The 15116-nt window shown below is 53.6% G+C and overlaps 1 long non-coding RNA gene across 1 annotated transcript; it reads left to right on the forward strand.

Annotated features, from left to right (window-relative positions):
• Positions 1-220: 220 nt before the first annotated feature.
• On the forward strand, positions 221-8846 carry LOC141516580 (uncharacterized). The gene is made up of 3 exons (XR_012476755.1): positions 221-3802; positions 6063-6307; positions 8595-8846. It is a non-coding gene; the product is annotated as an uncharacterized LOC141516580 (long non-coding RNA).
• Positions 8847-15116: the final 6270 nt, after the last annotated feature.

Consider the following 15116-nt stretch of genomic DNA (forward strand, 5'->3'; position numbering starts at 1 on the left):
CCACTGTCCTGTAGGGGTCCTTCTGAGGAACTTGGGGCTGGGTGTCTACTACTGTTGCTCACAGGCCCCCCACTGGTGTGCAATCCTATTATCATCAGTCAGTCAAACTTAATTAGCTCTTAGGAGAATTTACTAAAAATGCTTTCCCCAAAAGTCTATACTACACACCCCCACTTGTACACACAGAATTTAAGGGGAGCATAAGGGCACACATGGCCCAGGGGAAGTCTTGAAGATGCTCCCTTTACGTTTCCTGCCTGGCTCCTTATAGGACTGGGAATCTCCTTTCCTCATTCATCTGGTCTATCCTCAGCCCCCGTGCAGACAGTTCCATCAGATTCTGGGCAGAGGCTGGGCCCAATGGGAAGTTTCCCATTCTTCAGGAAGTTCACAGGGTGCTTACTGGGCAGAGCTCCAGTAGCAGGGTGGGAGAAGTGATAGAGGGAAAAGAGGAAACTGAGACCTGAGTAAACCAAAGTTGAGACTATCTCCTCTTTTCCCTCCACTTCCTTCTCAAAGGTTTGGCTACAAGGTCACCATCTTCCATTATACAAAACAAAATTTAAACTTTATCCCTGGGCCTAGGAGGAAGCAAAAAGAGAGTCAAAGCTGTCATCAGCCAGGACCCTCAGAAGGGCTGGGGACTTCTGTAGGGAGTCTGCTCTGAGATTCAAGTGGCAGCTTCCATTACCCAAAACCACACAGGACAGGTCAATACTGCCAGTCTGCAAACCCAAGTCTCCAGATTCCCCAGACAATGGAGGAGGGCAGTGAAGCAAAGGGGAGAGGAGGAGAGGGAGAGAACCACCAACTTCCACATGGAAGGGACCGGAGCCAGAGTCCCTTGACTAGTCTCAGTTTGAAGACACACAGAGAAGAGGACTCTCAAGGGCTTATGAAGGGAGGAAGGGGTCTGATGATAGAGAACTTCTGATTTCAAACAGAGGATTTATTATTTAAGCCTGGAGATAATGGACAATCGGTGGAGCTTCTCAATTAAGGGAATGATCTGGTCAGACCTCAACTTTGGGTAGTTGAGTGAAGGCTAAACCGCAGCAAGGAGAGACTAGAGTCAGAAGCCAGGTTAGAAAGCTCTGCAAACACTCAGAAGAGAACTGATGAGGGCTTCCACCAGGCTAATGGCTATGTTGGCATCATTGGTGCGGGCAACAAGCTATACTAAGGACTCAACGATGTTTAGCTCATTTGATCCTCACAAGCACTGTAGCTAGCAATATTCTGGTTCCAGAGGTGAGAAAACTGAGGCAGGCAGAGGTGAAGCGGCTTGCCCAAGGTCCCACAATGAGGAAGTGTCTGGAGTGGATTTGATCCTGGCAATGTCTGACCTCAGATTCAGCACAGCTGCCTCAGAACTTAGAAGAGCTTGAGCAAAGGAAGATTAACAATGTCAAGGCAGCAGAGAGGGCAAGAAAGGTGAGAACTGAGAAAAGGGGGGTTGCTTTGGTCAAAGATGTTGGAGAGCGGTTTCAATGCAACTGTGACGTTGGAAACCAAGCCCCGAGGGTATAGATGGAAGTGAAAGGAGAGGGACATGGAAATGCCAAGTGTCGATGGCTTTCCCAAGAAGTTTAGCCATGAAATGAGGGAGAGACATAGGGTGATAGCTAGCAGAAATGGGAGAATCAAGAGGGGATTTTTTGAAAGATGGAGGAAGACTTGGCCTGTTTGTAAGCAAAGGGGAGGGAACCAGAAAAGAGAGGCCGAAGCTTAGGGTGAGCTGGGGCAGTCTGCTGGGGCAGGAAGGATGGCTTGGGATTGGAGTGACATGCAATGGGGTGCTAGTCCTGGCAAAGAGAAGAGACACTTCATCATTAGAGACTGGAGCAAAAGAGGAGCTAGTGAGAGCAGAGACTGGGAGATCAGAGAGTGACAGCAAATGCCAGTCAAGTCTGAGGGGAAGATCTCCATGACAAAGGCTTTCTCTGTTAGTTGAGCTTCCAGAAATCTTGCAGGCAGCAGATGTAAGCTTTGGGAGATATCTTTTTTAAGAGAACCCCTTAAATACTTGTTTTGCTCAATTGAATTAAATGGGTTTTTTTAAATAGTCGCCAATGAACACATTGGGATCTTCCAGCAAATGGCTCAGCTGCTCAGGGTGGGGTTCCGACAGCTAAGTTCAGTGCCTGCTCCCCCCCCCCCTCTTCTCAGGCTTCACCTCCAAGCCAGCCCTCGTCGCTCTATCTTTCCCACCCTAAAGTTGCCTCAGAATTGGCCAAAGAATTCTCTAGATGGTGTCTGGCACGCCCAGAATGGAACCCAGACCAGTCTCTGCCCCAATAAGCAGTTTTGGTGAATTGCTGTGGCAAAGAAGTTGACCCTTCCATGGCCCAGCTGGCAGAGAGCTAGGCTCATGGCAAGGGAAGAGTTGAGTGACTGACCATCAAGGCATCCACTCTGAGCTAGGCTCTAGCCCCTTTTCATCTCTTCCTCTTTCCCCATTCTAATTTCCTTCACTTTAGAACTATTGGCACCTTCCTTATAGGGCAGTGCCGTCTGGTCAGCCACCAGTCTTTGGTCAATGAGTTCCTTGTGCTCCCCCCAGGACCTTCTTAGTCAACTCGCCTTTTTCTTCCCCTCAGGAATCGTCCTAGCCCAGAAGGGCTTCTAAGTGCTGAGGACAGGCCACAGGAGGAGCCCAAAGCCCCTCCCTCTAGTTGGCTCATGGGGAGGTGGGAAGCATTCACTGTCATTGGGAATGGTGTCTACAAGGCTGTGTGTGGTGGTGATGGGGAAGAGGATGGGGAACAGGGGTGTGGACAGAGATCTCTGGAGGGAACAGAACAAGAAACAGGGAAAGAAAAAGAGAAGGGAGGGGAGGAAGAAGGGCAGCCTCGGGAGAGGTCTTTAACCCAATAAGGATGTGTAGGCCTCTGTCCACCCTTGCCCAAGAGGCTGGCATTGCTGGCATTGCTGAGCATGTGATATTCACTCACCCTCCCTGGCCACAAAGGCACCAGTTGGGCCCTTAACAGTCCCCGCTCCAAACTGGCTGACCAAGGAGGTCAGTTGGGGGCATCTTCTGAACAGACATAGAGGAGGAGGGAACAAGAGGACTCCAAAGGTGCTCACCTCCTTTTCCAGCAGAGACCTCACCAGGGGCTTTTACCATGGCCCTTGCCAAGGCTGAGAGGGGAATAATAGCAGCTTTGTCCCAAGGCTAGCTTGAGAGCCAACAGGAAACCCACACAGCTACATTTTAGGCCCAGGTGGGGATTTCAACGCTTCAGCCCTAGTTCTCCAGGTACCTGGAGCCTTGAGGAAGGACCTGGACGTGTCTTGGGAAGGGAGGTTACTCCCAGGACATCACTGGGGAGCAGGCTTGGGGTGGGCCCAACTCACAATGCCAATGACTGGCAGAGTGGGCAGACAGCCTCCTACAGTTTAATTCCTGGAATGTCTGGTCGAGGTCTGGGGAGGAGGTGGATGGACATGGGCCATGGGCCCCAGGGCCTGTCCCCAGCCAAAGGGACTCTTGTGTTCCTGTGGCTCTCTACTTGGTCCCCTAGAGCAGGTTCAGGTCTGCCCTCTGCTGCCTGAAGTTCTCCCTTGGCCTCCTCCTGGGCCCAGTCTCTCTCTCTGTCTCTGTCTCTGTCTGTCTGTCTGTCTGTCTGTCTGTCTGTCTGTCTGTCTGTCTCTCTCTCTCCCTAGGTTCCTCTGCCCTGCCCTGCCTGTTTGTCTGTCTGGCCCAGCTGAGGGGGAGACACACTTGAAACAACTGGTTGTGATGCAGTGACTTGAGGGTTCTTTCCTTTCAGCTCCCCGGGAGACAGACAACATAAGGGTAATTAGCCCATTGGGCAGATGAGGAAGCTGAGTCTCAGAAAAAGGACAGCACTAGCTAAAGATCAGATAATTAAAAGGTTTGGGAGTCAGATAGCCACTCAGTTATAATCTTCCCTCTCCTGCGACAGCCTCAGCACCCCCTCAGACAAGCCTTTGTGGGTAGAGAGCCCCAGAACCCGGATCAGATTTCCCCTGGCTTCCCTCACCACTGGGGAGTTGCCTACCCAGGCTCCCCCTTTCTCCCACAGTCCACAAAGAGCCCACAATGCCATGTGCTGATTAGGAAACAGTCATGGAGTTGGGGAGTGAGGATGAGATGGGGGGGGGGCCTGGGAAGGTGCGGGGAGAGTCTCCAGATTCTCCCAGTCCAGAACAAATTGGTCCACAGAGGGGTGAGCCATGGGTCTGGAGAGTCAGCGTGGCTGGCTGCTTGCTTGCCTGCCAGGGTGTAAACATGTGGGCAGAGACATGTGTGGACATGAACATGAGAGTGGGAGTGGAATGAGAGCCTGGGGGTTGCATCACAGATTTGCAGTGTGTTGGAGAGGAAGAAAACAACTTGGCCTGCTATATAGGCCTCAGTTTCCGCAATCTGTCCAGTGAGCAGGGGTGGCTCTGGGCACTGACCCCCATAGGGTTCTTTGGGGGGCCAAATCCAAGACTAGAAGGCTTCTTTATATTTGGAGTTCCACACAACCCTTGCCTGCCCCCTGTCCCCAACTTGCTTCTCCTTGCTAGGCCCAAGCTAGGCTGGGCATCTCTGGCTCCTCCAGCCCCCCAACAGACAGGAATTTCTCCAACAGGCTGTGAAGGCCCTGCTGAGGGGGGGTCCCAGGTAGTCCCGGGTAGTCCTGGGCAGCTGTGTTGGCATTTAAGGTCCACTAGAGAATTTGTACTCCCTTCCCTTCCAGGGTCAGGATGGGACCACTGGGAAACAGCAGGCTCCCCAGCGGGTACGCCATAGGCTGTCAGCAGGGGGCACTGCCACAGGGATGCCATCAGGAGCACTGCCAGGAGGCTGCCAGCAGGTGACACTGTGGAGCTGTCCTCCCTTCTCTGGTCCTGACCCTTACTCTAACTATAGGAAGGAAGCTCCAAGTGTGTGGCAGGAGAAGCCGCCCTCCCTCTTCCAGTGTCCTCAGTTTTCTCATCTGTAAAATGAAGCAGTTAGTCACGGGGTCAGCAAGCTGAGCAGTGGGAAACCTCCTTGCCCCAGCCTGAGCACCTGTCTGCTGCCCAGTGTGGGCCCAGTGCTGTCTGTGACCCATAGGACTGGAGCTGGAAGGAGATCTACTTTCTTGCATTACAAATAAGGAAACTGAGGTAGCCCAGTGGGAATAAGAGTTGGTTTGGATGGGAGAAGGAGGCATTGCTGGTGGCCTCGAGTCTAATCGAAGTCTGGCCCAGACCCACTGCCTTGAACCCTGCTTCAGATAGACCTGTGGAGAGCGTGCATCCCTCCACACCCTCACCCATGCCCCCAGGATAGCTGGGGAGAGCTGAATGGCGTAACTCTGGCCCAGCTCTTGGCCCCAGGATCCCCATCTGAAGATTCTTAGCTCAGGTGGGTCTTAAGTTTCCCCCTCCTCTAGACCGGGGCCTCACTAACCCATCCCTGTGCCCTTGGGGGCTGAGCTTTGTGGATAAAAGGCACTAGGCTAGGGCGGGGGCAGCCTGGCATGCTTTGAGGCCTCAGCCTGGCTTGGGTTTCCATTCTTCCTGGCATGAGATCATCCTCTCCAGCAGAGGATGCCCCACCCCCTGAGGGAGGAAGGATGCCAGCCTCTGGCACTGAAAGGCTCTGACCTCTCACATGCCTTTCTCTGAGGTGCCCAGACTCCCCGTTGGAGCTTGGAGGCAGCTCCCACCTCCACACCTCCATGAACTCAAATCTGTGTGTGGTGTGTGTGTTTGTGTGTGGTGTATGTGGATGTGTGTAGTGTGGGTGTATGTGGTATGTCTGTGCATTTGTGTGGTATGGGGCGGAGTAAGTACTGTGGGTGTTTGTGTTTGTGTGGTGTGTGTGTGTATGTGTGTGTGTGTGATGTCTGTGGAGCCCCATGTGCAAGGGGCTTGGCTCATCTTAGGGCCTCATTATCAGATGTTACAATAGGGGACACTGAGGCCCAGAAAGTCAAAGGGATCTGCCCAAAGTCACCAAGCGGGCAAGTGGCAAAGCTGGGATTTGACTCTGGCCCCCAGCCCCTGCTAAACTGGGGCTTCTGAGGAGTCCTGGGGCTCTGGCTCTCCCTCTCTAGTTCTCCTCCATATGCTGCCCGTCCGTCCGTCTGAATCCACTGCTGTTCCTGCTTTGTTGGGCTGCCAGGGAAGGCTTTTGAAAAGAAGCAGTAGCCAAGTTTGGACATTTCTCCCCTTCACCGACACTGCTGACCTCCCGGCTGCTGATTTGTCAAATGAAGGGCTTGGACGATCCTTGGGGTGGGGAGGAAGGATCCACCTTGGGGTGGAGAGGAAAGCAATCCAGGCCACTGCAATCTTCCAGGTATATTTGGCACCTGGGTGGGGGCCAGTCATCTTGCTAATTGCACCTTTCCTCCTGGTCCTCAGTTTCCTCATCTGGGGGAGCCTGGTGAGGACCTCTGAGCTGCTCACTGGTTAGCTCTCTGGTCCATCTTCCTGTCGCACTGGCTGAGTCCCTCCCTAGATGGACCTGGTCATCAAGATCCAAGGAAGGCAGAGCAGGGCAGGGTAGTGCACTGGGGATACCAGGAAGACCAGAGAGCTCAGAGGAAGGAACCCTGAGGACCAGGTTAGACTCTCTGTGCAGCACCAGGGAGCCAGCCAGATACTCAAAGGGCCCCCCAACACCCCAATACCTTTTGGGAAAGCCCTGCAGGCAGCCTCCTTCTGATATCTGAGCATGCCCTGGTCAGATTATTTCCAGAAAAGGGGGAGGCCCCTTCCCCTCCATTGGTCACAAGGTTTCACTCCCCTTTATCACTAGTGAGTTGGGCACATGGTGGACACTGATAGGGAGGAGCCCAAGTGTGACTAGAGGTTCAGTTGGGCATGGATATTAATGAGAGAATGCCCCCAGGTTGGTACAAAGGGACATTTTCTGGACAATTGTCCCAAAGAAGCAGCTCTAGGGGCCCTGGATAGATCCTCCCTTCACCCTTTGTCAGAAATCAGGGTAACAGCTACTGGTGAGGGTCCTATCTCAGTCTTGGGTGGGGACCCTGGGGAGCCAGGAATCTGCCCTCCAGGACTAGCTGAGTTCTTAGGAAAACCTCCCTAAGCCTCAGTTTGCTCCTCAGTAAAATGAACAGGTTGGGCAGGATGCCATGTTTCTTCCCCATTTCGAAATCCTATGACTTTGAGAGGCATCTGGTCCCAAATAGATAGTATGATGTCATATAGGAACTCAGATTGTGAAATCAGACTCCACCCCATCACCTCCCATCCTATCTCCCTTCACTTAGTTGTGCTGGACTTTAGACAAGCCCTTTATTCCATCGATGAATCCACGGATGAGCTCTTCTCAGGGCTTTCAGCATCCCCATCAGTAAAATGACTGTGGACTGGTTGATCTCCAAGCCCTGGGACTGCCACAGCCTCAGTCTGATCCTGCCATCCACTTCCTCCACCCAGGACAGGAGTGAGGCAATGGCCCCAGGACTAGGGAGATGGGAGAATCACCCCCAAAGATGGAGGAATGTCCTGTGGGTCCCAAGCAGACACACCTTAGCCAGGTAGCCTGTGTAGGCAAGCTTGCTTTCATCAGTCTCCAGGACCTCCACCCCCGACAGTGGGTCCCAGAAGGATGGCTGTGGGGAAATGCAATGAGGGGTGGGTAATCTTCCCATTCCTGGTGGAACTCCTCCCCACCCACCAGACTTTCCCTCTCATTAATAAATCATGCCATGTTTGTAAGTGTGCCAGTCACTGCTGTTTGTCCAGGGACAGACAGAGAGAGATGCTATTGCTCTCTGAGCTGGCTTCTCTGGCATCTCAAGTTCCAGGCTTCCCAAGCCAGTCACGGCTGAGCTCAGTCCTCAGGGCTGGTTCTCACTGACCAGCCAGGAGTTGCTGTCCAAAACAAGAGTCACTGAGTCCAGACTCCCACTGCCTACAGGAAACCTTTCCTGAATTTCCATGATGGGGGCGGGGTCTGGGTCCAGATGCAGCAGGTCAAGTGTCACCATCTCAGACCCAGGGAGCAGCTGATTGTTAGAGTGCTCCTTCTCATTTGGAGCCAAAATCTTCAGCCTGAGGTTTGCTACCCATTACTCCCCAAGGGCCTCTTTCCCTAGTCCTCAAAGGATATCACTTTTGTTCTACTGCACAGCATTTCAAATGTGGTCTAACTAGAGCAGAGGCCAGAGAGACTTGTCACCTCCCTAGTCCTGGATTCTTGGCCCCCTTAATGAGGTCTTTCTTGGCTGTTACATTCCATGGATGACATACTGAGTTTTGGTCTCCTTAGATCTCCAGCTCTTTTTCAGATGTAAAGCTGTCTAGTCATGTGTCCCCATCTTGTACTTGCAAAATCGAGTTTTTGAGCCCAAGCATAAGAGTTGACATTTTCCCCACTCAGTATCATCCAGCTCCTGCAGGGTGTTCCTTCTTTCTCCTCTCTTTGGAGCAGTTGCAGAGTTGATGATCCTGTCATCTCTACCTTTAGCCAAGTCACGGATACAACTGAAGAGCAAAGAAGTAGCAGCCATACACGAGCAGGCAATGACAGCAAATCTTGCCACAAATGCCCCTTGTGGGTTTTGGTAATGTATTCTTAATAATATAATATCATCAATCATGTTGACTGACAGGTTGCTTGGGACTCCCCTTTCCCTGATCGTCCTCCATGGGTCTAGAAGGAAGTCTGAGTATCTTTGTCAAGATCTTTCCTGAGGAGCAGAACCAAGAGAACAATGTCCACTCAACATTGTGAGGTGATCAACCTTGATGGCAGCAGCTCCTCTCCGCAGTCCAGAGAGCCAGGACAACCATATTAGACCAGCTGTGGGCAATTCAAAGGAAGAAAAACAAAATAAAACATAAAAACCCCCCAACCCTTCAGAATCTGATGAACTCTTTATAAAAATGATCTCTTCTGTATCTCCTTCCCTTAATCTTAATTCCTCATACAGAAAATAACTAATATGTAAACATGTTTATCCAAAACATGGATGTACAATGCTAACCTGACTGCCACTGAAGGGACGGGGGTGGGAAGGGAAAGGGAAGGAAATATACATGTGCATAGGGATGAAAATAAATGAAAGACAGAAAGAAAAAGAGAGAGAGAGAGAGAGAGAGAGAGAGAGAGAGAGAGAGAGAGAGAGAGAGGAAGGAAGGAAGGAAGGAAGGAAGGAAGGAAGGAAGGAAGGAAGGAAGGAAGGAAGGAAGGAAGGAAGGAAGGAAAGAAGAAAACTTTTCTGAGATCAAGGTTGACCAGGGGCTTCTGCTGATCTGAGTCCCAGCTATGTCCCAGGGAAATGGGACTTGTCAAGATCTCCACAATGGTCCATTCATGGAACATCTCGGGCATCCCCTCCTGGACTGGCACTGCCTGAGAGAAGCAGACCCTGGGCCTTCAAGGGCCCCCATTCTAGGAAGCACAAATACACTCAGATCAGTGTCTACAAGAGAATTTGAGAAAGGAGGGAGGCCTTTCACCTGAGCTGAACCTGGCTGCCCAGAGGCTGGTGGAGCATTTACCAGACCAAGCTGGACTGGAGTGTTGGTTGGAGGGGAAATGCAGTGAAACAAGAGGGGCTGAGAAAGGCCTTCTGTGCCAAACAGGTGATTTCTCCCAGAGATCCTAGGGAGCCACCGGAATTTCTGTAGCTATGGAGTAACCCAATGAGACTTGGGCTTTGGGGATATGGATATGACAGCTGTGTGGGAGCTGTGTTGGAGAAGGAAGGAGACTAGATACAAGACTTGAGCCTGGCCCAGAGTGGGGTCATGGAAAGGGGAGAAGAGGGGATGGATAGCAGTGATATCAAGGAGGTGACACTAGGGAATGGGAAGGTAACAAGATAGGAGGGTAGAGGAGGCAGAAAGAGTCTGTGGTGATTCTGAGTTGTGGATCTGGATGACTGGGGAATTGGTGGCACCCTCAGCCAGAGTCTGACTTAGGGGCCATCCAGCTTGAGAAATCCAACAGAGAAATATTGATGAGAGATTGGAGATCAGAAGAAAGGTTAGGGCTGATGAGATGACCTAGAATCCTCAGCAGAGAGGTGCCCAGAGGCTTGATGGTAGTCTTGGGGCACAGTTACATTGAGGGTGTGGGACAGGACAGAGAATCCACCAAAGTAGACTCACAAGATGACTCAGACAGGAAGGAGAAAAGGAGAGCAGAACCTTGGAGAGCAAAGGGAGAAACTGGAGGGCAAAAGGAGAGAAATCTGGAGGGAGGCAGCCATGGAGACAGAGGAGGAGGAGGAGGAAGGAGCCAGGATGAGCAGGGGCATCCAACTCAGACTGCCACCCCCATAGGTTGCCCAGGGTCTCCCCCATCTGTCTCCTCTGGAGTATGTTGGTCTGCCATCTTTGAGCCTCTCTGGCTCCCCGGAGCTCCGAGACTGACACCCAGTAGGCGCTTCATTATTGCCTCTCCTCCCTGCTCTCTGTTGAGGCCCGAGCTCCCCACCTCCTCCTCACTGCAGCTCTACTCTTCCCCACATTTCTCACACCTGACCCTTCTCTCCAGCCAGTCCCCGGGCAGATGAATGCAGTGCTTCCAGAATCAGATCCTGCCTCTGCCAGTCAGGTTCTCATTTACTCCTTTTAGCATGTGGGTCTCAGTTTCTTCAGCTACGAAATTAGGGGACTGCACCAGAAGGTCCCACCCACACCCACACCCAACACCCCTGCAGACCCTTCCAGCCACACTTCCTGATTGGTCTCCCTAGATTCCACCTCCCATACCTAGCTGCTAGGGGTTTTCTACTGCATAGGTAGAAAGGCAACTTCGGGGATCCCTTTGCCCGCATATTGAACCTCTCACAAGCTGGCCCCTCCTTGCCCAGTCTCTCAGCCTTCCCCTGCCCCCAGCCTGCCCCATATCCCGCCCAAATCACTATCTTGCTGTAGCTCCCACAGGACAGTGACCTGCGTCCTTCCGGACTGGCGATACCTCCCCTCCCTGCAACCTCTTCTCCCAGACTCAGCTCCATGCCACCTCCGCCACTTACGCTCAGCCCTCACCAAGAAAATGCCCCTGGATGGACCCACACGCCAATAATCATCTCCCGGAGAGAGCACAAGCCTCCTGAGGCCAGGGACTTGGCTGCTTGTGTGGGTGGCCCCAGGACTACGGACAGCTCCCAGAGCACCTTAGGTGATTCCCAATGGCTTCTGCCTGGGAGCCCTTGTGATGAGGGAGCGTGCCAGTGTAGGTGACCCAAGCTGCCAGGGAGGAGGTGTGGCCCTGGCTGACTCGACGCTGCCAAGGCTAAAAATAGATGTTCTCTGCCTAAACAGAGTTAAAGCACCCCTCCCTCCTCCCTCCCCAACCCCCCTTGCCCCGTGCCCCAAGCTGGCCAGGTCCAGCCCAATCCAGAGCCCAGACCAACCCAGGGTCTAACTCAGTCCAGCCCAGGGTCTAGCCCAGCCCAGACCAAAGTCTAACCCAGTCCAGCGCAGGCTCTAACCCAGTCCAGCCCAGGGTCTAGCCCAGTCCAGCCCAGGGTCTAGCCCAGCCCAGATCAGAGTCTAACCCAGTCCAGCCCAGGGTCCAGGCCAGCCTAGCCCAGGATCTAGCCCAGCCCAGCCCAGTCCATGGTTTCTGGGGCATTCCCACAAGGCTTCCTGCTTTGACCTTGATTCCCCTTCTGCCTGGGCACATCCCTGCTGTTCTTTGAGCCTGGCTTTGGAAGGCTCATCGCCTTGAGAAGGGGCCTGCACTTCCACCAGCTCTTTCCTTGGGTCTCTGACCCCTTTATTCTGATGAAGCTGCTCTCTCCAGAGACCAGTGAACTCCTAGTAGCCTTTTCTCAGTCGCCGTTGTTCTTGGCCCCTGTGCCCTTGGCCCCTCCTCTTCTTGGGTCTCTCTTCTCTCCAGGCTTGCAGAACCCCTCCCTACACCCCCTTTTCTCCTCCCTCTCTGGCCACAGACCACCCCTTCAAACCTGAGGGTCTCTCTGCTCTTCTCCCACTTCACTACCTCTCCCCTTTCCCTGGCCCCTTCATGATCTCTTAGCCGCTTTTATCTTGACGACTCTGAGTTTTGTCCACTCCAACTTGTCTGCCGGCCTCCAGGCTCATAGCTCCCACTACTTATGGACAGCTCAGATGGGCCATCAATTCTTGCTCTGCCCCCCTCAGTCGATGCTCCCCACCTGGTCGGCCTTGACTCTGCCCACATCAGATCTGGAGCCAAGGTCTCCCCACGTGACAGGCTGCCCTGGTCACCCCACACCTGGACCACTGTGATAGCTGCTGGGAGAGTTGGAGGGTGGGGCACTGCCTGCCTCAGTCTCCCTATTCCAGTCTGGCCCCCCATTCAACTGGCAAGGCTGACCCACTCCACAATTCCAAGATAACCCCTATTATCTCCAGGAGCAAATACAAAATGCCTCATATTCTGAGCCCTCCCTAAGCAGGGGGCAGAAGCCTCCTGGCCTGGACTGCCCTCTTCTTCTCAGCTCTGCCCCCTTACCTCCCCACTAAGACCCCTCCCACAGACAACCTTCCTCCTTCATTTCCTCTTTATTCTCCTTATAATTTGCGTGGATCTTGTCTGTGTGGTGCCGCCCAGTCACTGTGAGCTTCTGGGTGCTTCTAGTGTCTGGCCCACAGATGCCGAATCGATGCTTATTGGATCACCCCCACAGGGTGTCCGAAGCTCCTGGGAAAGCCAGGGCAGCATCTCCTCCCTCCCTTTTTCCTCCTCCCAGAGGACCATTGAAGGCCAACTCTGGAGAATGAGATCAGTTTGTCCTTTACAGGAGGGGAAACTGAGGTCACTATCACCTGAGGAACAGAGCCAGCTCTTCTCTCTTCCATCAGAACTATTTCCACCAAACTAGGTGTCTGAGGAGACTCATCCATGGACCATCTACTGCAGGGGAAGGGATTTGATGAATTTGCAGTCTCAGGCACCCCCAGAGTGGAAGCTCTGGAGGGAAGGGCAGTTCAGTGGGATCCCCCAAGCCATGACTCAAAGCTTCTTCCAAATCTGTCTGCCACATTCCCACAGAAACATGGCCCCTCATGCCTGTAGCCTTTGGGTTGACATACTTTTCCAATGTAATATTGATGTTTTATTGGAGTTTTTTCCTTGGGCTAGTGTCCCAAGTGTGGTTCAATCTGACTCCGGCTGGCCTCCTTCTCCCAAGGCCCAGCTGAAACCCTATTCCTGGCCCCCCCCCCCGGGTGGCAGCACTGGCCGAATCCTCCTCCCCCTCCCCTCCCTAGAACTGCACAGCAAGACCCCACCCAGAAGAGCCGATGAAACGTGAGCATCTTCCACAGGTCGAGACTCGCTGCAGCCATCTTGGTGTGAACCTATGGGCCCAAGCCCACTCTTCTGGACCTGCACGGCCTGGCCCCTCCACAAGACCCGGAGAGGAAAAGCAATTTGCCTGAGACCACACGGTGCGTCTGCCTGTCTCTGGCCTCAGACCCCTTAGGGTCACCGAAAGCTGGCCTGGGGTCAGGTCTGAGCTTCCCCTGCTCTCCTCCATGGCCGCTGGAGGCCTCTCACCACATGGGAGGGGGAAGAGCAGGAAGGGATGCTCGCCCTCTGGCCGAGGTCCAGCCATTCCCGGCGTGATCGCTTCCTTGGAATTCCACATTTCTAGGGTCGGTGGAATGGCTGCTCAGTGGGATGGCACCTCCCTGAGGGCAGCTGCCCTCCACTCTTCTTCTGGCTTCCCTCCCCAACCCTCCCCTCCAGGGGCTGCTGATTTCTCTGGACCACTGTCCTCCCTCCAGAGACAAAAGCCAAGCAGAGGCCAGGAGGAAACATCTAGAGGAGTCTTTATTACAACACGGTGGTTCCAAATACAAAAGAAGGGGACAGAAAGAGGGGCGGAAAGGCCGGCCGCCGCCGGTCCCTAATAAATAACTCCAGCAGGTGGGGGGGGCAGCCGGGCCCCTCCCAATCAGCTGTGACCTGGGGATAGGAGAGGGAGGGGAGACCTGAGGGGAGGCCCTGCCCCACAGAAGAAGCTACCCACTCCGGAGTGGGCACTGCCCGCCTCTTAGCTAAGAGTAAGGGGCTAGCTTGCTTGGCCTGGCTGTGATGGGGAGGAGAGAAGGCGGGGGGGGGGGCCTAGAAGGGGATTTGCTGGGCCTGCTTAGGAGTGGTTCTGAGGAGGAAGGGGGCCCAGCCCAAGAGCCCCCAGAAGAGCTCTGCACACAAGTGGATCCATAGCCCCTTTCTCCTCTCCCTGCCCTTAGTCTCTTGGCGGGGGTGGGGGGAATGCTGCCTCTCACCCCTGGGCCCCCTGGGAGCCCAGGAGCCAGGAGACCTTTCACCTCATTGTCCTCTGCTCGGAGATGCCCTGAGCAACCCCAGTTGGCCCTGCAGGCCGGACTGCACGGCGCTGCAGCCCAGCATTCTACCCTGAGGCTCAGCGGCCTCCCAAAACTGGGAGAAGGGGATGAGTCGAGATCTCAAAGCATGAGTCTAAGAGATGACCCTGGGGACCCTGATCCCAAGTCAGTTACTCTAGAGATGGGGAAGGGTAGAGGGAGGAAAGGAGTCCCCATCCCCTGCCCTCACCTGTGACCTCAGGGAGAGAAAAGCCTCACTTAATGGTCTCCCAGAGAACTGGGACAAAGGGACACAAGAAGGGGAGGGTGACCAGCACGGATTTCCCACTGAATCACCAGAGAAACTCAAGTCAACCAAGACCAGGAGGCAAATGTACATCATAATTAATAATAATAATAATTAATAATAAATACTTAATTCTCTAATCTGTGGATTGCAAATACAACCATGATAGCTTATCTTCTTATCTGGGAGCAAGAGAGATGGGGGTGGGGGTGAAAGAAAGGGGCAACGGGGACAATACAAGGGGGATATGGAGGAAGGGAAGAAATGAAGTCAGCAAAAGGAAAGATGGCGGTGAGACAGGTGGAAGAAGCCGGAAGAGGGCCCAAGGGCCTAGAACTGGAGAAGAGATTGGGGGGAGGAGGCCGAAGATGCCTTGGCCTTTGGGCCTCGGCTGGCCCCGTCTCTTCTCATCCCCAAAGGCAGGGCTCCCTACCCCCCTCCTTGGGCTCTCACTCACCAAGTCCTTTGCCCAGATGCCCCCCCCAGACACAGGGACACCCCCAGTGTAGTCAGGAAGCAGAGACATATGAGATCACTTTGGAGTGGGTGAAAA

This window comes from Macrotis lagotis, chromosome 3 (genome assembly GCF_037893015.1).
Source record: "Macrotis lagotis isolate mMagLag1 chromosome 3, bilby.v1.9.chrom.fasta, whole genome shotgun sequence".
Classification (NCBI taxonomy): domain Eukaryota; kingdom Metazoa; phylum Chordata; class Mammalia; order Peramelemorphia; family Peramelidae; genus Macrotis; species Macrotis lagotis.